Below are 19555 nucleotides of genomic sequence, written 5' to 3'. Positions count from 1 at the left end.
CCCATTAATATGGAGAGGTTTCTATCATCAAATAATTGTTAATTTGTTAGGTAATTGTTGTTAAACAGGAAAATAAACAGTTTATTAAAAGTAAATAGGCTCTAAATGAGGGCTTATGGGGATAATGGACCAAAAAAGTGAATTTTATAGCATGAAATTTGACTAGACTGGGAATCTTAATTCCTGGATTCTAAGGTATATTTTGGTGGGAATTCTGGATCCATTTGATGAGTGATAGCTTCCTGTTAAAGGTTTTCATTTTCAAGTTATCCTAAAGGGAAGAAAGAAAACATAACTTAAAATATGAGCTGGTGCACTATTATATTTAATGTAAAAGTTGGTTATTGCTTTTGTTAGCCTTATAATCAAATGGTTGTCGTTACTTGTATAAAATAGCAATTAATTCTAGTTTGTCACAGATGGTTAATAATTCCCAGTGATGGTTTATTCATGCTAGATAGCTAGCAGAACATGATGTTTTTATAAGGGTAGTAAGAATAATTAATATGTTTTGCGGCAGTTAAGAAGCAGGTGTCGCCGAGACTGGTTTGGCTCAATGGATAGAGCGTCACCTTGGGGACTGAAGGGACCCGGGTTCAATTCCGGTCAAGGGCATGTACCTTGGTTGCGGGCATATCCCCAGTAGGGGGTGTGCAAGAGGCAGCTGATCGATGACTCTCTCTCATCGATGTTTCTAGTTTTCTATCTCTCTCCCTTCCTCTCTGTACAAAATCAATAAAATATATTTAAAAAAAGAAAAAAAAAGAAAAAAAAGAAGCAGGTGTCTAACCAAAAACTAAAAATTTCCAATTAGGGTGACATAAAAAGAAGGTGATATGAGAGTAATAACAAAATAAAAAGAGAGGAAATGAGAAAGTATTTCAACTAAAGTTGACTTCCTTAATCTAGAAGCAAGGTGAGAATTTTTACCAGTGATGTATCATTGCCTCAATAAGCCATCACTTTTATAATCTGAAGCAGATGAATGAATATGATGTGTTTAAGACAAACACTTAAATGTTTCAACTTATTTGTAATTATCACTCTTTTTTAGGGTTTTTAAAGTAATTTTTTATTGTAGTAAGAAAACAAAAACTTTTCCATCTTAGCCATTTTTAAGTATATACAATCATATCTTTTTGCACTACAATTATTCATTCTACTTTTATTGCTCAGACTCAGAACTTAAAAAAAATTTTTTTTATTGATATTTTACAGAAAGGAAGGGAGAGGGACAGAGAGAAAGATCGATGAGAGAGAAACATTGATCAGCTGCCTCCTGCACACCCCCTACTGGGGATGTGCCTGCAACCAAGGTACATGCCCATGACCAGAATTGAACCTGGGACCTTTCAGTCTGCAAGCCAATGCTCTATCCACTGAGCCAAACCAGTTTGGGCACAACTTTCTTATTTATTCTTCCTTAGCCACATCTGGCTCAATATAAGACAACAGAGAATGTTGGTGATTATGGAGAACCAGCATTCAAATACAATAAACACACACACACGCACATACCTGTGGGCTGACTTCTGACTTGTTTTGTAACTCCTGTGCTGAAACTAATAAGGAAACAAAAACTGCTGATTCTGTGTCTCTAATCTACATCATCATTGCTACCACCTTTGGTCACTGTCATCACCTCTGGTTCTTCTGATACCAAGGGACATGTTTTATTTTTCAGATTGTTTTATGTATTTTAATTGTATTTTAATTGTATTTTAATTCTAAATGACCAGTGCAAAAAGGCTTATAGCTATTACATTTTTTACCAATAAATATTACCTTTCTTGATCAGATTAATGGTTGTTTTTTTTTTTCTTCTTCAAGATTCTTGTCTTACAAAATACAGCCATCCTATGCTTTTGAAATGATTTTGTCTAATTATTGCTTTGCCACCCTTTTATTTTTTTTCATTTTTTTATTAGTCTCTTTAATAAGCTAAATAGTTTGCTTTTGTTTTCCACCCAGCATGACTGTTTCTAGCTTCAATAAGTACTAAATTTATTGGGAATTGTAACAAACTAGAGGCCCGATGCACAAAATTTGTGAAGGGATTTTGCCCCCACCTCCACTGCAGCTGCCTCAGCCCCCATCACTGTGGCTTTTTCTGGAAGGTCATCAGGAAGGGATGACTGGTCTAATTAGCATATTATGCTTTTATCATCATAGATTTGTGTAGCATTTTGTTGTGGTTCCTGTTTACTCTTTTTCTTTTTCTTTGATTTTAAATATATATTTTCCATTGTTCTTAATTATATATTTCTATGAATGTAAAGAATAAAACAACATCTAATGACTCCACAAATTGTAAAATAAGGCATTTAAATATGCTCTCTTAGACATCATGTTTTGAAGTGACCCTTGAGTATTTGATCTACAACATAACTTTTTCTGCCTATGGCATCATATTTTATAAGAATTATTTTTAAAGTATTGTTTTAAAACAAAATAGCAGAAACTATTTAAATGTCATATATTTCATTATTTTATAGTCCCAATCTTGAATTCTAAGTATGCGTTTATTGTTGCTGTTGGTGATGGTGGTGGTGGTGTGTCTTCCTTGTATGACAGAGGAAATTGTTCTTTTATTCTCATACAGATTGAATTACAGCTGAGCTGAATAAGCAGTTTTGAATCATAAACTTATTCCATGGCAAATCTGTACCCATTGTTCCATTACCTTTGATCACTAAGTGCTACAGAAGAGAAGTCTGATGACAAATTGATATTTCCTCTCTAATTTTTTTTTATCTGTTTGGAGTTGTTTAGGCTTTTGATTTTCCCCTATTCCCTTTAAAAGTTAAATAAAAACACAACATTAAAGAAGTGTAGATAGATCTCTTCCTAGACTGGAATTGCTGGGTCATAACTCTGACAATGAAGTTAACATTTGAGGACTAGCCAAGTTGTTTTTCCATGTGGCAGCACTGCTTTACAATCCCACTGAGAATTTATGAGGGCTCAATTTCCTCTCTAATAGTTGTTATCTTTTTTAAATTTTAGTTTAGCTATCTAAAGAATGTAAAGAAGTATCTCATTGTGATTTTGATTTGCATTTCCCTAGTGACTAATGTTGTTGTGTATCTTTCCATGTGCTCATTGGGCATTTGTATATCTTGTTTGGAGGAAGAAATGTACTCATATCCCTTGCCTATTTTAACTGGCTTATCCTTTTACTTTTGAATTAAGAATTCTTTATGTCCTTTGGATACAAGCCTCTTCCCAAATATTTCACTTGCAAATACTTTCTCCCATTCTGTAACTTGTCTTTTCACTTTTCCTGACTGTGTCCTTAAAACACAAAACTTTTCAATTTGTCTCTTGGGCTTTGGGTGTTATAGCTAAGAAACTATAGACTAATGTAATATGACAATTTATCCCTGTTTTCTCCTAAGAGTTTCATAGTTTTAGCTCTTATGGTTAGAGCTGTGATCCATTTTGAGTTACATTTTGTATATGGTGCTAGGTAGGATCCAATTTCATTTTTTTGCATGTGAATATGCATTTGACTTAGTATCATTTACTGAAGACTATCTTTTCTCTTGTCAAAAATCAACTGACCATAAATGTTAAGGGTATGTTTCTGAACTCTCAATTCTATTCCACTGATACATACATATAAGTCTAGGTCCCTTGCATTTCCACATAAGTTTTAAGATCAGCTTGCCAATTTTTGCAAACGAGATAGCTGATACTTTGATGCTTTGGATCTGTAAGTTAATTTGGGGAATACTGCCTTCTTAACAATATTGTCTTTCAATCCATAAACATGAGCTATCTTTCAGTTTATTTAGGTCCTTTTTAATCTCTTTTAGTGATATTTTGTGCACCATTTTGTGTTTTGGGCATATAACTCTTATATTTTCTTTAATCTACTTCTAAGTACTTCTTTTTAATGCTGTTGTAAATGAATTATTTTTAATTTTTAATTTCATTGATTTATCTTGATTCTATATCTTGCAATCTTGAACTTATTTATTAGTTCTAATAGTTTGTGTGTGTATATGTGTAATATTTAGGATTTTTGAATATACAAGATACTTCATCTGTGAGCAGAGATAGATTTATTTCTTTATTTCTAAACTGGATGGTTTTTATTTCTTTTTCTTACCAAACTACCTTTGCTAAAACCTGTGTTTCAATTCTGAATAGAAGATATTCTTCTCTTATTCCTGATCTTAAGAGAAACTATTCAGTCTCTCACTGTTAAAAATGATGTTAGCACCTGGCTGGCATGGTTCAGTGGTTGAGCATCAACTAATGAACCAGGAGATCACAGTTTGAGTCCTGGTCAAGACAGGTTGTAGGCTTGATTCCCAGTATGAGGTGTACAAAAGGCAGCCAATTGATGATTCTCTCTCATTGTTGATGTTTCTCTCTCTCTCTCCCTTCCTCTTTGAAATCATTAACAATATATTTGAAAAAATAAAATAAAAAATTATATTGGCTGTGGGATTTTTGTAGATGTCCTTTGTTCGGCTAAGGAGGATCCTTTGCATTTCTATTTTGTTGAGTATTTTCATCACGAAAATGTGTTGGATTCTGTCAAATGTTTTTCTGCATCTATTAAGATAATCATGTGTCTTTTATTCTGTTGATATGGTAGAATACATTGATATATTTAATGTTAAACTAACCTTGAATTCCTGGATTAAACCCTACACATGATCATGTTGTATGATTTTTAATTGTTGCCAGATTTGATCTGCTAGTATTCTGTTGAAAATTAATTTAAATCTGTATTTAGACTTTCTATTTCTTCTTAAGTTGTTTGGTAGTTTGTGTTTTTGTAGCAATTTGTCCATTTCACTTAGGTTATCTATTTGTTACCATACATTGTTTACAGTACTCCCTAATAATCTTTTATTTCTGTAGGATTAGTGATGTTTCTTTTCAGTATATTCACTTTTAAATATCATTTTCTTCTAGGTAAAATAAAGTATCCTAACTTCTTTTTTAATTGACTGGCATGGGCTCCTACAATATTAAATGTACTGTTGGGTCTTAATTCAATATACTGTTCTATCGCTTTATTGTGCTTTGCAAATATTACATTTTTTACAAATTGAAAGTTTGTGAAACTCCTGTGTAGAGCATCTATTGGTCCCATTTTTCCAAAAGTCTTAGACAGCGGTTAGCATTTACTAGCAATAGATATTTAAAACTATTTAATTGAGGTGTATAAATTATTTCTTAAGACATAATGCTATTGCAGTTAATATTCTACAGTATAGTGAAAACATAACTTTTATATGCACTGGGAAACCAAAATATTTGTGTAACTTGCTTATTTGCAGTATTTGGTTTATTGTAGTGGTCTGGAATCAAACCCACAATATTTAGAAAGTATGCCTGTAACTGTATTTTGAAGTCTGGGCCTTATGTTTCCATATATTTAGGTTATTTGGCTCTTACATCAATTTAATTGCCTCTATATAACATTTTGTGAAACTCTTGAAAATTTCCTGTGATTTAATGATACCCTTCCCAGTTTCCTAAACATTTATTTTAGGGGTAGGGAATACCTGAATGTAGAGCTTCAAATTTCCATTTGAATTAAAAGTTATAGTTCATATAAAATAAGTCATAATAATATAAAATCTATTAAGTTTAGTACACTATTTAATGAACATCTACCACATACTAGGTGTTGTGCAAAGCACTTTATGTGAAATCACAGTAGTCTACCAACATAAAGAGCCTTTGAGTCAACTCATGGATTACAAAACCAACTTTGAACCAAGTTTTGTCTGACTGCAGTGCCCACATTCTTAACTGGTGGTTGACACATTTATTTTTAAAAGGGCCAGATAGGCTTGTGGGCTATGTGGTCTTTCTCACAATGACTCAATTCCACTGTTGTAGCAAGAAAGCAATTTTAACAATATGTAAATGATGGGCATAGCTGTGTTCCATTACAATTAGATTTACAAAAAAAGGTAATGAAGCTGAAAGCTGCAGCTTGCCCTCCCCTGCTCTTAACCAAGGCACCATGCGGCTCTACTGCTTCTCGAAGTCTTCCCTGATGACAATACACAGCAATTTCTTCTGCTTCTGGACTTCTACCAGAGTAACTGTTGCAATACCAAAGTAGTAAAGTACATACCCTTGTTTTTATATAGAGGTGTCTTGCAATGTCTTTTTTTGTTAACTATAATGACAAAAGATTATGCCAAGGAGTAAGTGATTTCATATACTGGGTGGAGCAAAAGTAGGTTTACAGTTATGATTCCGTGAAACACACAGTTTATTCTTGTATTATTATTTATTAATGATTGTATTATTTTCCACATGAACAACTATAAACCTTCCTTTTCCAGCTGCCAGCCGGAGCTTTCCTTCTTTCTGCACCACCTCCTGGTGGTCAGCACACATCATAGCAAGTGATCAACTCCCAGTCTCCCAGTCTCCCAGTCGAACTCCTAATGGGACACTATGCATATTAGCCTTTTATATATATAGATAAGTCCAAGATGTGTCATTGTAAGAATGAGTCATAATTTAGGTAATAATCACTATACAAATGTTAATAATATTTTTTACCTTTTATAAATTAGTTATAACACCATTTGGTAGGATTAAAAAAGTTTAGAGTGAATTCTTCTCTATGAAATAATGGCTTATTTTGTGATTTTTTTTAGGGGGAGAAGATAAATTTCTTAAAAAGAATCCTAATATTCAATTGCTCTTTCGTTTGCCTTATTCCCATAATCTCAAATGCAGTCCACTTGGAGGCTTAAAGCAAATTTATGATAAAATCATCCTTTCAAGAGTTACTGAATAATGTGGTATGGGCCAGATGACCTTTTAACCAGAGATAACAAGTCTCTGAGGAATGCCTTTGCCTAGAAACTTGAAACTTGGTAGTCACAGAAGTGAAAACTTGGTGTAAGAAGACTAGGGTTTCCTAACCTGGGAATAAAACAAACAGGAGGCTCTGAGTCAGAATGACAGAATGAGAAGGTTTATAATGTAAAGTTAACACGGTTTTAATGATAAAAAATAGTGCTGAAACTGTTGACTGGTTACTCAAAAAACATTCTCGAACTACTACTGTTCCCCTGTTTTGCCCACCACAAAGGCCAAAAATCCTTAATATCTCAACATCCCTTGAAACACACGCCACACACCATAGGCAGCTGGTCAACAGTGGCCATTTGCTGGAGGTCATTGGGAAAGCTTTTTATTTCCTGATTAAAATAGAAAGGCTTAATTGGTACACCCATTATCCTGCTTTGAACTGGAATGTCAATTACTTTTGAGCAACATAATTTGTATAAAAATTTGCTTTAACATAATCTTGGATAAAAAGATCTTTCTCCCTAAAAGTGTTTAATTTTATATTACTAATTATTAGCTAAATCTGATGTTATATTAAAAACATGAATAGTGTCCAGCTGGTGTGGCTTAGTGGTTGAGTGTTGTCCCATGCATCAAGGCAGAATATGTTACTAAAACAAGGGTATGTATTTTAGGACTTTGTTATTGCAATTGTTAAGAAATTGCTATATATTGTCATCAGGGAAGGATTTGAGAATGTTATTGCAATTGTTAATAAATTGCTATATATTGTCATCAGGGAAGGATTTGAGAAGTAGAAGTAGAGGTTGCTGGTTCGATTCCCAATCAGTGCACATGTCTGGGTTGTGGGCTCGATCCTCAGTAGAGGACATGCAGAGGGCAGTCAATCAATGTTTTTCTCTTTCCTATGTTTCTATCTCTCTCTCTCCCTCTCGCTTCCTCTCTGAATTAAAAAAAATTTTTTTAAAAATGTGAATAGTTATTATTCAGCCTTTATAATTTTAAATAATTAGTATTCTATTTTTAAAAGAACATATTCAGAAAATTTAAAATACAGAAAAAAATGCCTGTCTTAGATATAGTTAATGTACATTGTGCTCAAACCATCATAATACATAGTTAAGGTTTCTTGATTGAGCAAAAACAATTAATTATACTATTATTACATAGCTGTGAGAATGCTGGTATTGTGCAAATTTCATCCAGTATTATATGTCAAATGAAATGATATAAAATACAATTTAACCTGCCTTGAACATAGAGAAAGTGATTTAATATCTGTAAGCAATTAGGATACTTTGTAGAGGCTTTTAACTGGAAGGCTGAGTGTATTTAAAAACATTAATTGCTTCAATGATTTTAAATTGCTCTGTGAAGTACACAACAATTAAATGCTCCAATAACTGATTTAATTCAAGCGAATGCCCCAAATTATTCATCATAATACAGCATCTATAGCATACAGTAGGTAAACAATAAAATTAACTCCTTAAGTTACAAAGAGAGTTAAAAGATCTCATATAAAAGTAGTTTTTCAAAACAAAATTTAAGTTATCAAATAACAGCAGAAGCAATCCAGTGTGGGGCAAAATATCAAAAGTACGCCAGTGAGCTCTTCCGAGTCTATTCAAAAGAAGCCAAAATTCTGGGGGAGCAGGGAGGGGAAGGGGGCTGTAAAGTTGATTGGTAATCACTGAATTGTGCTATCGAGATCACTTTGTGACACCTGAGTTACTGTTACTGAGAACTACCAGCATGGTCTGAGCCATATCTGGGAAAAACAATACACTTAGGAAAATGTGGTTATTAAATCAAAGTAAATTCCATTTGCCTTCCTTCCCACACTCAATTATGAGCTGTATGCAGCTCAGAAGATGCCTTTCCTAGGCTGACCCAGAAGGGGGCCTTGGAGCAGTGGCTGGAATCTGAGGCACCAAGCACACACTCCAGCAGCTATGCTGCACAGACCGCCAGCAGGGAGCTCTGTTAGTGCCAAATCTCAGAGCTCATCCCTTCCCATGCTGGATCAAACATGACCAAAACCTGTATAATTTAGGTTAAATAGCCTGAATAAGGCCCCCCAATGCAACCATTTCATTAAAAATAGAACATTTAAGACCAGTAAAATTTTAGTTAAGCTAAAGCCTCATATTACTGGTACAATTGCCTATTTTTCTCTATTTCTATGTCAAGAAAAAAAAAAGTCCTAAGAAGTGTGTGTACCTATGTTAGTGAGTGTCACTTACAAGAATATCTTTGAGTCAGCACAGTTCTAGAGGCAAGGATTAACCACATAAATTACAAATGACATCCAATTAATAAGTTTATATCTAAAATACAACACACACACACACACACACACACACACACACACACGCAAGGTTGCAGTTAATAGCAATGTTTGCTCCATTTAGTTCTATATAAGCAACTATTGTGGGCAGAGGGCAGAATTTGGTGCTAATACTGATGTCTAAGAAAAATCACTTTTCCATTAGTATAATATCCAAACTAGAGACTTTCCAGGTCGTACTTGACTGTGAAAAATGTAAAATGATGCTTCATTACAGGTTGTCAAGTATTTAAACAAATTGTAACCAAGTACAAACTATGCCTAAGGCTCTCAAAGTAAGTGCAACGGTAAATGAAACTGTCTTAGTTTTGAAGATCCTCTGCATCTGGTAGAGACAATTATGAACTCAGCTAACTGTGCACAAGGTACAATGCTAAGCATTAAGAGTAATCCTGAAGGAACATGATGAAGGAAGATTAATCAATCATTAGTTCTAAGCCAGTTTGTATATATCACTATGCTAGTAATTGTTAAAACACAAAGGACAGTTAAATATCTGCAGTATTAAATTTATTACTAAAGAACTATTTACAATTACCTAGACTTCTCCAGGTCTTATAATAATGAAAAGAAAAAAGCACATTGGAATTCTTAATTCTAACACTAATCAGATTATTTTGTTTCTGCAAGGTCAAACGCACAGAACAATAAGTGCCCAACTCCACATGCATATCAACACAATCAGTCTGACTTTTCTTCTTCTTCTTCTTCTTCTTCTTCTTCTTCTTCTTCTTCTTCTTCTTCTTCTTCTTCTTCTTCTTCTTCTTCTTCCTCTTCTTCCTCTTCTTCCTCTTCTCCTCCTTCTCCTCCTTCTCCTCCTTCTCCTCCTTCTCCTCCTCCTCCTCCTCCTCCTCCTCCTCCTTCTTTAAGGAACAATTAGAAAAATGGATGGGCCAATTGAGGTTTTATATTGTAGAATGAAATATGCTCTTTATTACATAAGCTTCAATGAAGGTACTTTATGGGAGGTAACGTAGTAATGAGCCATACAGAGGCTTTCCTGGTTGTAAAAAGACCTATGGTGCCACCAGTGGGAGAACCTCTTCCGCTCACACACATTCCCTATCCTTGGGACAGATTTAGAAACACTGGCACACAAAGTTGTAGATAAGTCCTTTTGCAACCCACACAGTCTGAATCAAATTGGGCTTAACTGACACTTTTGCAAAGGCTAACCAGCACAAAGACATCCTCAGTAGGCTTGATTAATAGTAATTATTCTGTAAGGTAGAATAATAGAACAATAGTAATTTTTCTTTGACAGACAACTGACTCTTGTTCATCAAAGTGCAAGACTTCTCAGTGAGTACAATCCAATTAAAAAAAGAAAAAGGGCAAAGGACCTGAATAGACACTTCTCCAAAGAGGACATATAGATAGCCAACAGACATATGAAAAGATGCTCAAGATTACTAATCATCAGAGAAATGCAAATGAAAACCACAATGAGATATCACCTCACACCTGTCAGAATGGCTGTCAATAAATCAACCAACAAGTGCTGGCGAGGATGTGGAAGAAAGGGAGCCCCTGTGCATTGCTGGTGGGAATGCAGACTGGTGCAGTCACTATGCAAAACAGTATGGTGTTTCTTCAAAAAAAAAAAAAAAAATGGAACTACCTTATGAGCCAGGGAATATATCTGAAGAAATCTGCAACACTATGCAGCCCTATGTTCATCGCAGCGCTATTTACAATAGCCAGTATTTGGAAGCAGCCCAAGTGCCCATCAGTAGATGAGTTATAAAAAAGCTGTGGTACATTTATACAATGGAATACTACTCAGCTGTAAAAAAGAAGGAAATCTTACATTTTGCAACAGCATAGATAGACCTGGAGAGCATTATGCTAATTGAAATAAGCCAACGAGAGCAAGACATGTACCATTTGATTTCACTGATATGTGGAATCTAATGGGAAAAAAGAACTATTATAACAAGCATAATAGAGACAGATTCATAGAGAACAGAATGACAGCTGTCAGAGGGGAAGAAATTTGGGGTGCTGGGTGGGAAAAGGTGAAAGATTAAGCAAACAAACTCACAGACACAGACAACAGTATGGGATTACCAGAAGGAAAGGGGGTGGAAGAAGGGAAGAGGATAAAGGAGGAAAAATGGTGATGGAAGGAGACTTGACTTTGGGTATTGTATTGAACACAATACAATATACAGATGATATATTCATAGAATTATATACCAGAAGCCTATATAATTTTATTAACCAATAAATTCAATATCTTTTTTTTTTTTTTAAGTATTGATCAATGGTTCTAATTTATTAGGTGGTTATAAGGCCTTTTTTTTTTTCTTTTAGAAAGAGAGAAAGAGAGAACACAGGATAATGAGAGAAAAAGACAGAAACATTGATCTATTGCCTCCTATAAAAGCGCTGACAGGGGACTGAATCTGCAACCTGTTTATGTATCCTGACCTGGAATAGAACCCATAACCCTCCAGTGCATTGGACATTGGATGATGCTCCAACCAAGTGAGCTACACAAGCCAAGGGTAGGGCTATTTCTTTATGCTGAGCATAATATATAACACTCAGAAGCAGCAGAAGATAGAAAAAAAGTGTGTAGTCCAGCCTTAGCTGGTTTGGCTCAGTGGATAGAGCATTGGCCTGGGGACTGAAGGGCCCTAGGTTTGATTCTAGTCAAGGGCACATGCCCAAGTTGCAGGCTCGATTCCCAGGAGGGGGCGTGCAGGAGGCAGCCAATCAATGACTCTTTCTTATCACTGGTGTTTCCATCTCTCTCTCCGTTTCCCTTCCTCTCTGAAATCAATAAAAATCTATTTTTTTTTCAAAAGTATGTATTCTACAGGAGTTAATAATCTGATTACTTAAATCACACTCACCAAACTTTAAAAACAAAATTCTGAAAACAAGAGGTAAGATTAAAAACAGAATGACATTTCTTTATCTCTGTATAATAATTAATCCTGATGCCCAAAGCAGTTCTTAACCTTAGGAGTTTGGTTTAAAAGGGAACTGGTGTGGATGTGACTCTTGCTCATCTATAGTGACTGGTTTAAGTACCTCTGTTATTAAGGGGCAAAATATCACTTTAGGTTTTGGCTTCTTTTTAATATTATATCCAGATAATAATAAGTTTCACTTAGAAGTGACTATAAATGCATGATCTTTCTGCTTTCCTTTAATGACCCATTATTATTAAAAATCTAATGAATTAATGTCAGTCTGACTCCAATTACCATGGCAATGTAGGAAAGTACTGTATCACTATGGATATAGGCCTCTGAAGATTAATGTCTGGGTGGGAGGCCATGGAATCACTTATAGGCATTTAATAAAAATTAAAAAAATCAAATCTCTTTGTTCTTGCTAAGGGTATGTTTCTCCAACAGTTTTCTTCATATCTATTCCCACTTGGTAAAACCCCTAACCCTACCTGCCCCACTGCACCAAAATCATTTGATCTTGAACCTTTAAGTCATCAATGAATCCTCCTGTTAGAAAGAGAAATTCATGCTACTCACTAAGCTTAGTTATAATTTTAAATTAATAATTAGTGCAAAATGTATTTTGTAAACCAAGTCTCTGGCTAAAGAACATTAATCCCCAGAACATCTTCCCTTCAAGAGAGACAGTCTGCGCTCCGTTGTTTTTCTTTCTCATCCTATCATGTATTCACTGATAGCCATACACAAATAATAAAAATCAAGAGCAGAATAAATAATATTCTTTTAACCTAGGTAGTGCTTCACATAAATTCTGAACTGCCTTGTACTATACCTTCTCAACACCAGTAACATACAATCAATGTCTTCAGATTATCTGAGATTTAATATGAACATCAATTTAAAATATGTCAAGAGTTCAAGTTATAATACCCAAGTACAATATATTGCTAATGACATCCTGCCTTATAAACACATGATCTTCTGTCTCCCAAATGGTATAGGAACCCAATCTCATTCTTTGACATAATAAAAAGACATAATAAAATTGACATAATAAAATTTTTCATCTTGGAAACAGGTGAAAAATCTAGTGCTTTAATATCACAAACTCATTCCTTCCTAATGATATGCTATCTTCATTATAGCTCAGAGTAGAAGACATATGCATAGTTGGGATTCAAAGTACATCTGAATTTCAACAGTTCAATATTTATTTTCTTTCCCATTTGCTTGATTATTAACTGATCTCCAACAAAACTCTACCAAAAAGATCTTTAATAAAGGCTCTGAAAGAACCTCATTGCAGGTATTGTTATTAATTATTATTATTACACAAGGAAAACAAACCATTTGACAGCAAGTGTTCAGTTTCACAAAATGAATCACTAGCAGAGTCTGAGAGAGAATCGAGGACTGATTCAGGACAATCCACATGATCACAAATAACAAGGGCAAACAATATTTTACAAGCCCCACTATACCCTTGCATCCATTCCCCTCTCCCCCCACCTCCGAGGCACGTAAAATCATTTTCACAGGGTCATATCAGCTATGTGGGTTAATGGACTCTCCCATGATGTAGCAAAGATTAAGTCAGACCCTTAGCATGGCTGCTAAGTTTAGTGGCTACTGTTGCTTTTTCTTTTAAGCTCTCGGCAGCTTCTAAGACTTACCTGATCTGCCTGGGGACAATCTAAAAGCAGCTGTTTTTTCAAGACCTGTCAGCCTATCTATAATATTTCCCTGGTGTGTGAGAGTGCGGAAGGTGGTACTGGAGGGGAGGAGTAAATACAGCGATAAGTCACTTAGGTTTTCCATGGTAGCACATCGGTGGGAATGAACTTTAAGCTATGAATAGAATTCCTTCCAGCCATTTCTTTTCAAAAAGGAATTTTGTGTGCCTGACAGAAAAATACAATCCCAAAACTTGTAAATAAATCAAGAAAGCATAAAAACAAGAAAAGAGAAGGTAATCAAGAGTTCAAAAAAAAAATTCATCCAGATTAAAATATTCAGGAAAACTCTGAAATATACAACTGTCACAATGAAAACATTTCAGAGCAAAATGTGCTGCAATATGCTACTATGATTAAAAGCTATGTGATCTGAGGGACCTCTAACAAAAAGAAAAACAGCTAGGCAAATAGCTTTTTACACACTTTTCTAAAAAGGATAGGTTGCAATATTGTCATAGATACACAAAGGTAGATACAATCTCTCATCTTCACCTACGATTAAAACATATCTTCATCCATAGGTATTTAATGACATTACATCATAGGTGGTTTAACACCAAGAATAAACTTATTTTATACTATTACAAGTGTTTTAATTGTGATCTCATCATAACACATACTGAGGGTGAGAACAATTAGCACATGCTGTTTAAGCAGAAAAGAGCCTCTTACAGCTCCCCTTGTACTTGGTAATTAATTAATTTTTTAAATTCACAAATATTACCAGATATGTACAAATGACAGAATTAGGAGCAGCAATGAAGTGCATCGTATGTCCCTCCTGTAGGCTGAGTCCTGGTCTTTGTTCCAATAGTCTAAAGCCACTGGAAGGAAAGCTAAGATTCCATCCACTAAAACATATTTTTACATTATTGCTGGCAAAAGTTCTCCTGTTAGGTTTAGTCATCGTGAGTATTCCTGCCTGCATTTGCTTCTTTAATACAAATCTCTCTCAACCCCAGGAACCTGCAGTACCCCACCACCGGGGGGAAAACAGGTCGGTGGTATGATAATCTGATAAGACAATGTAAAGGGTTGAATATTGAAGAATGCAAAGTTATTTTCGAAATGAGAGAGTTCTGAAGTAATTCTGCATCCGTGACAATTTTTCTTTTTTTTCTTTTTACCAGCTACGCACCTCTATCTAGACAACTAACGTTCACCTTGTTCTCAATGAACAGTATATCCTTCCCCTCAATCTTGCAATCTCCCTGAACAGTTTTCATGGCACAACTCAAACAAAAATACATTAGCCACGCCCTTTCTACCCAGAGTCAAGCCACCTTTTGCTTCCCATCCACTGGCCAAAGTCGGGGGAAAAAAATGTACATTTCACCTACAAGGGTCTGCACCCAGGTCTCTAATCCGAGTCAGACTCTTTTTTGAGCCGTGCCTTGACATATGTATAGAATTCCTATTGGAAGAAGCTTTCTCCCGAGCAAGAAGAAACCCTCAGGCTTACCTCCCACACACCTGCAACCCCGGGCGGGATGGATGCGGGAGCTGATGCTCAGAGGACTGCTCTCCGCTCCTCTCCTCCCTCTCCTCTCTGGTTCCAGCTCTCCTCTCTCCGGGAAAACTAAGTCCAGGCTGCGCCTCGGGCTGCTCCAGGCACACAAGCTCCGCCTTCCCCTCCTCTCGTTGGCGGATTCGGCAGCGCTGGCTCCTCCCCCTGCTGTTTCCGCAGCTGCCGGGCTGGCTGAGGCGGCGGGAAGATGCTGTCCGGTCCCTCCCGGGTCCCTTGCACTTTGGCAGCTATTCCGATGCGTCCCTTTCCCCGGGGACCTCTTTCCTGTCTCTCCGCAGCTTCACACCCTCCGAGGCTATTCGCCCCCCCCCCCCCCCCCCGCACCCCTGCTCTGCCCGGGCATCTCCGCGAGGAGTCCAGGCTCAAGCTTTCTCTCCCCCGCCTCGACTCGCAGGTCTGGCCGCCCGATGTGTCTCGGGGCTCGGCCGCTTTCGTGGAAGCTGCCCCTGGGGCCAGGGATCATCCCGCCCTGCATCCCGGCGACTCCCCGAATGTGTCTATGCCGCCCGTGTCCACAGTTCAGTAGTAGCTCCACGTCCCCTACTTTGAACTCTGCCCACCACCCCACTTTCCTTCCTTCCTTCCTTCCTGGGGCTCCGCTGGTCCAACCCCCACAATGGGCGAGTAGCCGCGGGGCCTCCCCGGCACCCTGATTGGCGCGCAGGTGAGAGCTGACCCCTCCCTCCCTCCCTCCCTCTTTCCGTGCACCCTCGCCGTTCAATTCACCAACTCCCGCAAAGGCAGGGAACTCTCCTGCGATTGGCCAGGAGTGTCCCCGCCCATCGTCCTAGGCTCCGCCGCACTGCCCGCCGGGAGGTGTAGTCTCTCGTGCCGCGCGCATCGCCGACGCCGCCGGCGAGCGGAACTACGAGTCCCCATAGGCCCCTGCGCGACTCCGGCTGGGCAGGATTCCGGACAACGCCTGGTTCCTCTCGCGGGTCCTTCCGGCGTCGCCGGAGTGAATCGATCCGGGAGTTGAAGAGGGCTCGGAAAGGTGGGACGTGAAGTCAGTTGCCTCAGTTGCGGGTAAGGTGCGGCCGTTCCGTCCCTGTTCCCTGTAAAAGCAAGAGTGAGAGGTTTGGGATCCCCCTGGAGGGGGTCGTGGCCGGGGCACTCGGGCTCGGTTCTGGCGAGGCGGAGCGGACGGGGCTGGGAGCGGGGCCCTATGGGCGTCAGCGAGGTTACCCTACGCGAGTGGCGTAAAGCGGTTTGTACAAGCCGCTCGCTCGCCCCGCTCGGGCCCGGGCGCCTCCAGGAAGTCTCCTGTCGGTGGGGCGGGAGGGGAAGGGCGAGGTTGGCCCGGGGTGCCCCCGGAGGAGAGAGAGGGCGGATGTCCCTGGGGTGGGGTCCTCTGCAGGTGTGGCCTGGAGAGGGGCGATGAGGCTGCTGTTTTTAGCCCCTGCTTTTAGGAGGAGGGTAAGGAGGAGGGGGGAGGAGGGGAGGGAAAGACGCGTAGGAAGGACTCTGTTCCTTGGGGTGACTCAGGTTATGCCCTTTGAGGAAAGAGAGCTGTAAAAGCAACAGTGAGATGTTGACAGGGACCTACGGATGCAGTTCTAGTTTCATGATGTGGCTGGCTCCTCCAAGGAGGTTAGTTTTTCCCTAAGCAGAAAACCTTAACCCTCTTCTTGGGTGTATAACTCCTCTTAAGAGGTGTGTTTCCCCTTTGCTGTTTCCCAAAGAGCATTGGCGTTGGGATGCTGATGAGGAAACCGAGGGGGGGAAATGATGTGCCCAAGGTCACACCCGGAGGCACAGGCCCCCTGAATGTGTCGTCCAGATTCGGACTCAGCGAGACAATTGGTTGTGTTTTCTGAAAAGGGTGAAGAAAGTTGCCAAGTAATGCATTATAGGTATTTTTTTTTTTTTTTTTAAGAAGCCATTTGTGAGGTGAAGCCCTTTTAAACTGGGGAGGAATTCTTCCATTAAAAAAAAAACAACTGACGCTTTGGGGGGAAAAATCGGTTTCAACTTACATATTTTTTCTTTTCCTAGGGTATATTAAGGGTGGAACTGTACTACTACTTTAAACAGTAGACAATGATATGGGAGAAAGTTAAAGTAATACATCCCATCCTTTAGTTAAAAGATAATTATTTTCCTTTTTTACCTTAGGACTGTTTTTTGTTTTTGTTTTTCTCATTTCATAAAACTGACCACACAATGAGATTGAAATTCTTTCATAAAACTTACTTTACACTTTTAAAAAATAATACAGCATCAAGAGAGTTTAGTGTGATCATTATTAGAAAAGAAGATACATTGCATTTCTTGGAGGTCATAACACATTTTTTGTTGATTTTTATAAAAAAAAAGTTATTTTCCCCATGTTTTCTTGGTTCTGGGATGTTTGCATAAATAATACCAGGCTCATCCGTATTTCATTTTTCTTGGCATCATCTATGATTTTTATCTCATTCTTAAAGAATGGAAGAATGGGACATTAATGTTTTATATTAAATAGAAAGTACTGTACTTGTTCTAGTCTTATCCTGTACAATTGTTATTATGACCAGTTATAGCTCATGAATATTATTGGATAGGTCTCTAATGGAATTTGGAGTGTATTCATTGACTTCAGGATTTCCTCTTGGTAAGTTTATATACAAGAATCAGGTGATAACAGGTGATCAGTCCTGGTTTACTGTTATATACATTGAAATATGCTGCATTTTGAATGTACTTTGCAATTATTAATAGTATCACCTTTCGAACGCAAAAACATTTTCTAGAATCAGTGGTATTAGGTTCCCCTATTATTGATGGTCTGGAAATTAGTCTGACATTTAAAATAGGAAAGGTATAATACTGTAGAATGAAATAAAGTAAGGAAAAACACAGCACCACGAGTAAAGCAGTATAGAAAAAAGGAAGACCAACTAAACAAATGGAGAATTATGTGGGAGTTAACTGGCTCTGTGCTGAATTGGAAGGATGTGGTAGTTTAAGTAGACCATACGCTGAACATGAGTGAGTGAGTGATAGCAAAGCAAGAATGTTATTTTATAGAAGGCAATGTAGACATTGACTTTTTGTTGGGGAAGTGTGAAATGAGTTTTTCTGCCTTTTGGCATGCAGCTATGAGGTTGTGGAATGAGCTTTTGAAGTAAAAGGCAAATTTGGAAGTAAACAATATAAGGCACTTGCTCAGCATCTGTTTCTCCGCCCCCCCCCCGCCCTCTCCCCCATTTAGTTTTACCACTAACTTCTCTTCATTTCTGAGATCCAGTTTTTATACTTCACCTATGTTGTCATGATGGAGTAATGTTTTGTATCTTTCAGTCACACACTGGAATATTTTGGATATCCACACATGGAATAATTTAAGGTTCACAGGCTTATGTGTGCTCTTGTATTTTTATAGTGATTTTGCAGGAGCCTTGTGTCAGCCTTTTGACATCATCTCTTACAGGACTTAGGATGTCTCCCATATATATTTATCTCTTTCTTTTTAAGGATACAGGGTCATAAGAATATGTGTATTGTCATTGTATTTCCAGTAATAAAAATATTGAGTACCTGTTTACAAAGAGAAAGAAGAGTTTTAGATTGGTTAAGTGCAAAGACATGTAACTGGCCACTGGTGGAACCAAGGCCTTATGCAGGTGTTCTTTCTGCAACTCAGTTTCCTTAGATGATTTATTTTGCATGAGAAAAAGACTTTAAGTGGCTTAAATATTCAGATACTGTTGCCCTCTTTTTCTGTTTTATACTGACAACTTATATTTTGTCTCCTATCTAGCTCTCTGCCTTTATCCCCAGCCTTTCTCATTTACTGTGTCTTTCAATCACTATGTACATAAACTCTTTCCTGACTTGGGGGACTTTTTACATATTCTGTCCCCACTACCTGGAGTGCTTCTCCTCCCCTTCCCAAAGCTGGCCACCTTCTAGTAATTTTCACGTCTCAGTTTAAATGTCAGGGGAACTTTTCCTGACCTCTTTGACCATTCCTTCCTAAAATTAGAATAAGTTCCCATGATGTCTTCACCACACTCTGCACTTCTCCTTTGTAGCAGCATCACAGTAGGAACTTAACTGTTTCTGTATTTATTTGATAAATGTCTGAATCCCTCACTAGGCTATACGCAGGGCCCTTTCATTTGTCATGCGCCTTAATTCTCTACTGGCATAAAGTAAATGCCCAATAATGTTTGCTGAATAAATGAATAAATGATTGAATGAGTGCATTCATGCACAATGCCTCCAG

The 19555-nt window shown here is 37.8% G+C and overlaps 2 protein-coding genes across 4 annotated transcripts in view; one reads left to right on the top strand and one right to left on the bottom strand.

Moving 5' to 3' along the window:
- SERPINI1 (serpin family I member 1) overlaps positions 1-15614 on the bottom strand; it is a 76804-nt gene extending 61190 nt beyond the window's left edge. The window contains exon 1 of one of the 2 annotated variants that reach the window (XM_036444028.2): positions 15280-15614. The gene's annotated coding sequence lies outside the window, so the exon portion shown is untranslated. Of the gene's footprint in view, positions 1-13754; positions 13774-15279 lie in introns of those variants that run through there. The other variant, XM_045583655.1, reaches the window with a different exon arrangement.
- Positions 15615-16214: 600 nt separating this feature from the next.
- Positions 16215-19555, top strand: part of PDCD10 (programmed cell death 10) — a 46678-nt gene continuing 43337 nt past the window's right edge. For both annotated transcript variants that reach the window (XM_045583656.1, XM_036444031.2), the window contains exon 1: positions 16215-16371. The gene's annotated coding sequence lies outside the window, so the exon portion shown is untranslated. The remainder of the gene's footprint in view (positions 16372-19555) is intronic.

This window comes from Pipistrellus kuhlii, unplaced genomic scaffold, assembly GCF_014108245.1.
Source record: "Pipistrellus kuhlii isolate mPipKuh1 unplaced genomic scaffold, mPipKuh1.p scaffold_m20_p_2, whole genome shotgun sequence".
NCBI classification, from domain to species: Eukaryota; Metazoa; Chordata; class Mammalia; order Chiroptera; family Vespertilionidae; genus Pipistrellus; species Pipistrellus kuhlii.
The sequence above is the reverse complement of the archived record's forward strand: the minus strand, read 5'-3'. Positions and strand labels throughout refer to the sequence as shown.